This window comes from Oncorhynchus nerka, linkage group LG12 (assembly GCF_034236695.1).
Source record: "Oncorhynchus nerka isolate Pitt River linkage group LG12, Oner_Uvic_2.0, whole genome shotgun sequence".
Taxonomy (NCBI): Eukaryota; Metazoa; Chordata; class Actinopteri; order Salmoniformes; family Salmonidae; genus Oncorhynchus; species Oncorhynchus nerka.
In genome coordinates this window covers 84922496-84932229 of record NC_088407.1, presented here as the reverse complement: position 1 = coordinate 84932229, position 9734 = coordinate 84922496, and positions in this window count along the sequence as shown.

Genomic DNA, 9734 nt, shown 5'->3' with positions numbered 1-9734 from the left:
GGGGTGTCCGTACAGGTAGACATAGTGGAGCTCCGTGGGGTGTGGCTGAACAGACAGCGCCTCCGTACAGGTAGACATAGTGGAGCTCCGTGGGGTGTGGCTGAACAGACAGCGCCTCCGTACAGGTAGACATAGTGGAGCTCTGTGGGGTGTGGCTGAACAGACAGCGCCTCCATACAGGTAGACATAGTGGAGCTCCGTGGGGTGTCCGTACAGGTAGACATAGTGGAGCTCCGTGGGGTGTGGCTGACCAGACAGCGCCTCCGTACAGGTAGACATAGTGGAGCTCTGTGGGGTGTGGCTGAACAGACAGCGCCTCCATACAGGTAGACATAGTGGAGCTCCGTGGGGTGTGGCTGAACAGACAGCGCCTCCATACAGGTAGACATAGTGGAGCTCCGTGGGGTGTCCGTACAGGTAGACATAGTGGAGCTCTGTGGGGTGTGGCTGAACAGACAGCGCCTCCGTACAGGTAGACATAGTGGAGCTCCGTGGGGTGTGGCTGAACAGACAGCGCCTCCGTACAGGTAGACATAGTGGAGCTCTGTGGGGTGTGGCTGACCAGACAGCGCCTCCGTACAGGTAGACATAGTGTTGCTCCGTGGGGTGTCCCTACAGGTAGACATAGTGGAGCTCCGTGGGGTGTGGCTGAACAGACAGCGCCTCCATACAGGTAGACATAGTGGAGCTCCGTGGGGTGTGGCTGAACAGACAGCGCCTCCGTACAGGTAGACATAGTGGAGCTCCGTGGGGTGTCCGTACAGGTAGACATAGTGGAGCTCCGTGGGGTGTCCGTACAGGTAGACATAGTGGAGCTCCGTGGGGTGTGGCTGAACAGACAGCGCCTCCATACAGGTAGACATAGTGGAGCTCCATGGGGTGTCCGTACAGGTAGACATAGTGGAGCTCCGTGGGGTGTCCGTACAGGTAGACATAGTGTTGCTCCGTGGGGTGTCCCTACAGGTAGACATAGTGGAGCTCCGTGGGGTGTCCGTACAGGTAGACATAGTGGAGCTCCGTGGGGTGTGGCTGACCAGACAGCGCCTCCGTACAGGTAGACATAGTGGAGCTCTGTGGGGTGTGGCTGAACAGACAGCGCCTCCATACAGGTAGACATAGTGGAGCTCCGTGGGGTGTGGCTGAACAGACAGCGCCTCCATACAGGTAGACATAGTGGAGCTCCGTGGGGTGTCCGTACAGGTAGACATAGTGGAGCTCTGTGGGGTGTGGCTGAACAGACAGCGCCTCCGTACAGGTAGACATAGTGGAGCTCCGTGGGGTGTGGCTGAACAGACAGCGCCTCCGTACAGGTAGACATAGTGGAGCTCTGTGGGGTGTGGCTGACCAGACAGCGCCTCCGTACAGGTAGACATAGTGTTGCTCCGTGGGGTGTCGCTACAGGTAGACATAGTGGAGCTCCGTGGGGTGTGGCTGAACAGACAGCGCCTCCATACAGGTAGACATAGTGGAGCTCCGTGGGGTGTGGCTGAACAGACAGCGCCTCCGTACAGGTAGACATAGTGGAGCTCCGTGGGGTGTCCGTACAGGTAGACATAGTGGAGCTCCGTGGGGTGTCCGTACAGGTAGACATAGTGGAGCTCCGTGGGGTGTGGCTGAACAGACAGCGCCTCCATACAGGTAGACATAGTGGAGCTCCGTGGGGTGTCCGTACAGGTAGACATAGTGGAGCTCCGTGGGGTGTCCGTACAGGTAGACATAGTGTTGCTCCGTGGGGTGTCCCTACAGGTAGACATAGTGGAGCTCCGTGGGGTGTGGCTGAACAGACAGCGCCTCCATACAGGTAGACATAGTGGAGCTCTGTGGGGTGTGGCTGAACAGACAGCGCCTCCATACAGGTAGACATAGTGGAGCTCTGTGGGGTGTGGCTGAACAGACAGCGCCTCCATACAGGTAGACATAGTGGAGCTCCGTGGGGTGTGGCTGACCAGACAGCGCCTCCGTACAGGTAGACATAGTGGAGCTCTGTGGGGTGTGGCTGAACAGACAGCGCCTCCATACAGGTAGACATAGTGGAGCTCCGTGGGGTGTGGCTGAACAGACAGCGCCTCCATACAGGTAGACATAGTGGAGCTCCGTGGGGTGTCCGTACAGGTAGACATAGTGGAGCTCTGTGGGGTGTGGCTGAACAGACAGCGCCTCCGTACAGGTAGACATAGTGGAGCTCCGTGGGGTGTGGCTGAACAGACAGCGCCTCCGTACAGGTAGACATAGTGGAGCTCTGTGGGGTGTGGCTGACCAGACAGCGCCTCCGTACAGGTAGACATAGTGTTGCTCCGTGGGGTGTCGCTACAGGTAGACATAGTGGAGCTCCGTGGGGTGTGGCTGAACAGACAGCGCCTCCATACAGGTAGACATAGTGGAGCTCCGTGGGGTGTGGCTGAACAGACAGCGCCTCCGTACAGGTAGACATAGTGGAGCTCCGTGGGGTGTCCGTACAGGTAGACATAGTGGAGCTCCGTGGGGTGTCCGTACAGGTAGACATAGTGGAGCTCCGTGGGGTGTGGCTGAACAGACAGCGCCTCCATACAGGTAGACATAGTGGAGCTCCGTGGGGTGTCCGTACAGGTAGACATAGTGGAGCTCCGCGGGGTGTCCGTACAGGTAGACATAGTGTTGCTCCGTGGGGTGTCCCTACAGGTAGACATAGTGGAGCTCCGTGGGGTGTGGCTGAACAGACAGCGCCTCCATACAGGTAGACATAGTGGAGCTCTGTGGGGTGTGGCTGAACAGACAGCGCCTCCATACAGGTAGACATAGTGGAGCTCTGTGGGGTGTGGCTGAACAGACAGCGCCTCCATACAGGTAGACATAGTGGAGCTCCGTGGGGTGGAATTGCCCTATTCGGTTTTTGGACAGTTAGACAGTTTCTGGGCACAGTTGAGAAGCCTACAATGCTTCTATGAAAATCATAACTGGCACACATATCTTTAGAAATTGTAGGATCAATTGTAAATTGTCAGTCATGTGAAAAAGGTTTCAGGTCCCCTGCTATAGATCTGAAATCACCCCTGTGGAACTGTGCATACAGTGACATTGTATTGCCACTAAAATTGTTGCTCTGCATTCAGAGATTGTTCTTCATGTGTGTGACCAGGTCATTTGTGCATTCGCCAGTCTACATTATTCGCCAGTCTACATTATTCGCCAGTCTACATTATTCGCCAGTCTACATTATTCGCCAGTATACATTATTCGCCAGTATACATTATTCGCCAGTCTACATTATTCGCCAGTCTACATTATTCGCCAGTATACATTATTCGCCAGTATACATTATTCGCCAGTCTACATTATTCGCCAGTCTACATTATTCGCCAGTATACATTATTCGCCAGTCTACATTATTCGCCAGTATACATTATTCGCCAGTATACATTATTCGCCAGTATACATTATTCGCCAGTATACATTATTCGCCAGTCTACATTATTCGCCAGTATACATTATTTGCCAGTCTACATTATTTGTCAGTCTACATTATTAGTCTACATTATTCGCCAGTCTACATTATTTGCCAGTCTACATTATTAGTCTACATTATTCGCCAGTCTACATTATTTGCCAGTCTACATTATTCGCCAGTCTACATCATTCGCCAGTCTACATTATTAGTCTACATTATTCGCCAGTCTACATTATTCGCCAGTCTACATTATTAGTCTACATTATTTGCCAGTCTACATTATTTGCCAGTCTACATTATTCGCCAGTCTACATTATTCGCCAGTCTACATTATTAGTCTACATTATTCGCCAGTCTACATTATTCGCCAGTCTACATTATTAGTCTACATTATTCGCCAGTCTACATTATTAGTCTACATTATTCGCCAGTCTACATTATTTGCCAGTCTACATTATTCGCCAGTCTACATTATTTGCCAGTCTACATTATTATTCGCCAGTCTACATTATTTGCCAGTCTACATTATTCGCCAGTCTACATTATTTGCCAGTCTACATTATTTGCCAGGCTACATTATTCGCCAGTCTACATTATTTGCCAGGGAAGGGAAACATTCTGCGAATATTGAAGCATTACATTAACAAGGTGTTTTTGAAGATATTGAAAGATTTTGTACCAACAAGACTGCTCAGAGAAAGCATATATGCAGTACCAGTCAAACGTTTGGACACAGCTAGTCATTCCAGGGTTTATTTGTACTATTGTCTACATTGTAGAATAATAGTGAAGACATCAAAACTATGAAATAGCACATATGGAATCATGTAGTAACCAAAAAAGTGTTAAACAAATCAAAATATATTTTAGATTCTTCAAAGTAGCCATCCTTTGCCCTGATGACAGCTTTCTACAATCTTGGCATTATCTCAACCAGCTTCATGAGGTAGTCACCTGAAATACATTTCAATTAACAGGTGTGCCTTGTTAAAAGTTAATTTGTGAAATGTATTTCATTCTTAATCAGTTGTGTTGTGATAAGGTAGGGGTGGTATACAGAAGATAGCCCTATTTGGTAAAAGACCAAGTCCACATTATGGCAAGAGCAGCTCAAATAAGCAAAGAGAAATGACAGTCTATCATTCAAGTGCAGTCACAAAAACCATTGAGCTCTATGATGTACCTGGCTCTCATAACGACCGCCACCGGAAAGGAAGACCCAGAGTTACCTCTGACGAAGAGGATATATTCATTAGAGTTAACTGCAACTCAGATAGCAGCCCAAATAAATGCTTCACAGAGTTCAAGTAACAGACACATTTCAACATCAATTGTTCACAGGAGACTTCGTGAATAAGGCCTTCATGGTCGAATTGCTGCAAAGAAACCACTACTAAAGGACACCAATAATAAGAAGAGCCTTACTTGGGTCAAGAAACACGAGCAATGGATATTAGACCGGTGGAAATCTGTCCTTCTGTCAGATTTTTGGGTCGAACCGCTGTGTCTTTGTGAGACGCAGAGTAGGTGAACGGATGATCTCTGCGTTAGTGGAGATCATACTTTTTGGAGAAATGTCCTCTGGGCTGATGAAACAAAAATAGAACTGTTTGGCCATAATGACCATTGTTATGTTTGGAGGAAAAGGGGGGAGGCTTGCAAGCCGAAGAACATCATCCCAACCATGAAGCATGGGGGTGGCAGCATAATGTAGTGGGGGTGCTTTGCTGCAGGAGGGACTGGTGCACTTCACAAAATAGATGGCATCATGAGGTAGGAAAATTATGTGGATATATTGAAACAACATCTCAAGACATCAGTCAGGAAGTTAAAGCTTGGTCGCAAATGGGTCTTCCAAATGGACAATGACCCCAAGCTTACTTACAAAATTGTGGCAAAATGGCTTAAGGACAACAAAGTCAAGGTATTGTAGTGGTCATTGCAAAGCCCTGACCTCAATCCTATAGAAAATGTTTGGGCAGAACTGAAAAAGCGTGTGCAAGCAAGGAGGCCTACAAACCTGACTCAATTACACCAGCTCTGTCAGGAGGAATGGGCCAAAATTCACCCAACTTATTGTGGGAAGCTTGTAGAAGGCTACCCTAGACGTTTGACCCAAGTTAAACTATTTAAAGGCAATGCTACCAAATACTAATTGAATGTATGTAAACTTCTGACCCACTGAGAATGTGATGAAAGAAATAAAAGTTGAAATGAATCATTCTCTATACTATTATTCTGACATTTCACATTCTTAAAATAAAGTGGTGATCCTAACTGACCTTAAACAGGGACTTTTTACTAGGAATAAATGTCAGGAATTGTGAAAAACTGAGTTTAAATGGAGTTGGCTAAGGTGTATGTAAACTTCCGACTTCAACTGTATATACTAAACAGAAATATAAACACAACAATTAACGGTTTTACTGAGTTACAGTTCAATTAAGGAAATAATTGAATTGAAATTAAATCAATGTGTCATAATCTATGGATTTCACATAGAGGGCAGGGGCACAGCCATGGGTGGGCCTGGGAGGGCATAGGCCCACCCACTGGGGAGCCATGCCCAGCCAATCAGAATTCGTTTTTCCACAGAAAAGGGCTTTATTACAGACAGAAATACTCCTCAGTTTCATCAGTCCAGGTGGCTGGTTTCAGACAATCCCGTTGGTGAAGAAGTCAGATGTGGAGGTCCTGTTTACACGTTGTCTGTGGTTGTGAGGCCGGATGGCCAAATTCAGTAAATCAACATTGGAGGTGACTTATGGTACAGAAATAAACATTAAATTCTCTCGCAGAGAGCTCTGGTTGACATTCCTGCAGCTCTGGTTGACATTCCTGCAGTCAGCATGCTAATTGCACTCTCCCTCAAATCTTGACACATCTGTGGCATTGTGTTGTGGGACAAAACTGCACATTTTAGAGTTGCCTTTTATTGTCCACAGCACAAGGTGCACCTGTGTAATGATCATGTTGTTTAATCAGCTTCTTGATATGCCACATCTGTCAGGTGGATGGATTATCTTGGCAAAGGAGAAATGTTCGCTATCAGGGATAAAAACACATTTGAGAGAAATAAGCTTTTTGTGTGTATAGAACATTTATGGGATCTGAAAAAAAATAATTCAGCTCATGAAACATGGGACCAACACTTCATGGTGCGTTTATATTTTTGTTAAGTATATGTATTCAGACCCCTTGACTTTTTCCACATGTTGTTAGGTTACAGCCTTATTCTAAAATGGATTACATTGTTTTTATCCTCAATCTACACACAATGACAAAGCATCTTTATAAAACAATAACACTGAACTATGACATTTACATAAGTATTCAGACCTTCCCAGGGCTGCAGATTTTGCTGCGAATTAGATAATTTATTTTGGTACTGTCCATGTGTAGCTTGTTTGATCACAGGTCCAGGAATGGCTGAAGAATTGCAACATTTAACTGGAGCTAACTCTGCATATATGGCAACCGGAGTCAGCTTGAAGGTGTCCAGACCGCCACAAGGAGTCGCTAGAGCGTGATGGGACAAGGAAGTGCCGGCAGGTCAAACTAGATGCTTTGACAAGTCATAGTCAATCTATAATATAATACTTTTAGCAAAACATTTTATTTAATGTGCAAAATCTGTAGAAACTCTTGAGAATAGAAAGGTTCAGAACGTGTGAAACATCACAGCACAGTTGAAAAATAAATCCAATATGAATGTTAAGAGATAGATGGGAGGGGTTGAATTGGAGCTGAAGGGTGGGACTAATAACAAGATAACTCATGTAAAATATACTGTGTATATAAAATGTATATACAGAACTTTTTGAAACAGCACAGTTAAAAATAAATGGCAAATAGAAATTAAACTGATATATTCATCAGAATAATTTTTTACAATTTATTTATTCATCGCAGTGCTTGAGGCGTCACTACAGACTACAGGTTTCGATCCCAGGCCGTGTCACAGCCGGCCATGACCGTGAGACCCATGAGGTGGTGCACAATTGGCGTAGAGTCGTTTGACCTGCCGGCACTTCCTTGTCCCATCACGCTCTAGCGACTCCTTGTGGCGGTCTGGACACCTTCAAGCTGACTCCGGTTGCCAGCTGGACGGTGTTTCTTCCGGCTGGCTTCCCGGTTAAGCGAGCAGTGTGCTAGGAAGCAGTGCAGCTTGGCAGGGTCGTGGTTCCGGAGGACGCATGGCTCTGGACCTTCGATGGGGAGTTGCAGTGATGAGACAAGACTGTAACTACCAATGGGATATCACAAAATTTGGGGAGAGAAAAAAGGGGTAAAAGTACAATCAAAAATACATTTTTAAGTCTGTAACGTTACAAAATGTAGAAAATATTTTACGGATGCACACCATTTGCTGCTGTCAAAGGCTCAGAACCCCTCTGTGAGAGAGTACCGGGGCATGCAAGACATGAATACCAATTAGCAGCATCAGTTTCCTAAACAGGGTGGAACTATAGAAAGTAATGATACAGAAAAATACTAAAGGAGGACCATGTAGAACGAGACTACCACAGTACCATAACTGGCTGTAACAGGCCGGTACATCTAGACTACCACAGTACCATAACTGGCTGTAATAGGCCGGTACATCTAGACTACCACAGTACCATAACTGGCTGTAATAGGCCGGTACATCTAGACTACCACAGTACCATAACTGGCTGTAATAGGCCGGTACATCTAGACTACCACAGTACCATAACCGTAACAGGCCGGTACATCTAGACTACCACAGTACCATAACTGGCTGTAACAGGCCGGTACATCTAGACTACCACAGTACCATAACTGGCTGTACATCTAGACTACCACAGTACCATAACTGGCTGTAACAGGCCGGTACATCTAGACTACCACAGTACCATAACTGGCTGTAACAGGCCGGTACATCTAGACTACCACAGTACCATAACTGGCTGTAACAGGCCGGTACATCTAGACTACCACAGTACCATAACTGGCTGTAACAGGCCGGTACATCTAGACTACCACAGTACCATAACTGGCTGTAACAGGCCGGTACATCTAGACTACCACAGTACCATAACTGGCTGTAACAGGCCGGTACATCTAGACTACCACAGTACCATAACTGGCTGTAACAGGCCGGTACATCTAGACTACCACAGTACCATAACTGGCTGTAACAGGCCGGTAACATCTAGACTACTAACAGTACCATAACTGGCTGTAACAGGCCGGTACATCTAGACTACCACAGTACCATAACTGGCTGTAATAGGCGGGTACATCTAGACTACCACAGTACCATAACTGGCTGTAATAGGCCGGTACATCTAGACTACCACAGTACCATAACTGGCTGTAACAGGCCGGTACATCTAGACTACCACAGTACCATAACTGGCTGTAACAGGCCGGTACATCTAGACTACCACAGTACCATAACTGGCTGTAACAGGCCGGTACATCTAGACTACCACAGTACCATAACTGGCTGTAACAGGCCGGTACATCTAGACTACCACAGTACCAGTAACTGGCTGTAACAGGCCGGTACATCTAGACTACCACAGTACCATAACTGGCTGTAATAGGCCGGTACATCTAGACTACCACAGTACCATAACTGGCTGTAACAGGCCGGTACATCTAGACTACCACAGTACCATAACTGGCTGTAACAGGCCGGTACATCTAGACATAACTACCACACAGTACCATAACTGGCTGTAACAGGCCGGTACATCTAGACTACCACAGTACCATAACTGGCTGTAATAGGCCGGTACATCTAGACTACCACAGTACCATAACTGGCTGTAATAGGCCGGTACATCTAGACTACCACAGTACCATAACTGGCTGTACATCTAGACTACCACAGTACCATAACTGGCTGTAACACATCTAGACTACCACAGTACCATAACTGGCTGTAACAGGCCGGTACATCTAGACTACCACAGTACCATAACTGGCTGTAACAGGCCGGTACATCTAGACTACCACAGTACCATAACTGGCTCTAGTACATCTAGACTACCACAGTACCATAACTGGCTGTAACAGGCCGGTACATCTAGACTACCACAGTACCATAACTGGCTGTAACAGGCCGGTACATCTAGACTACCACAGTACCATAACTGGCTGTAACAGGCCGGTACATCTAGACTACCACAGTACCATAACTGGCTGTAACAGGCCGGTACATCTAGACTACCACACACCATAACTGGCTGTAACAGGCCGGTACATCTAGACTACCACAGTACCATAACTGGCTGTAACAGGCCGGTACATCTAGACTACCACAGTACCATAACTGGCT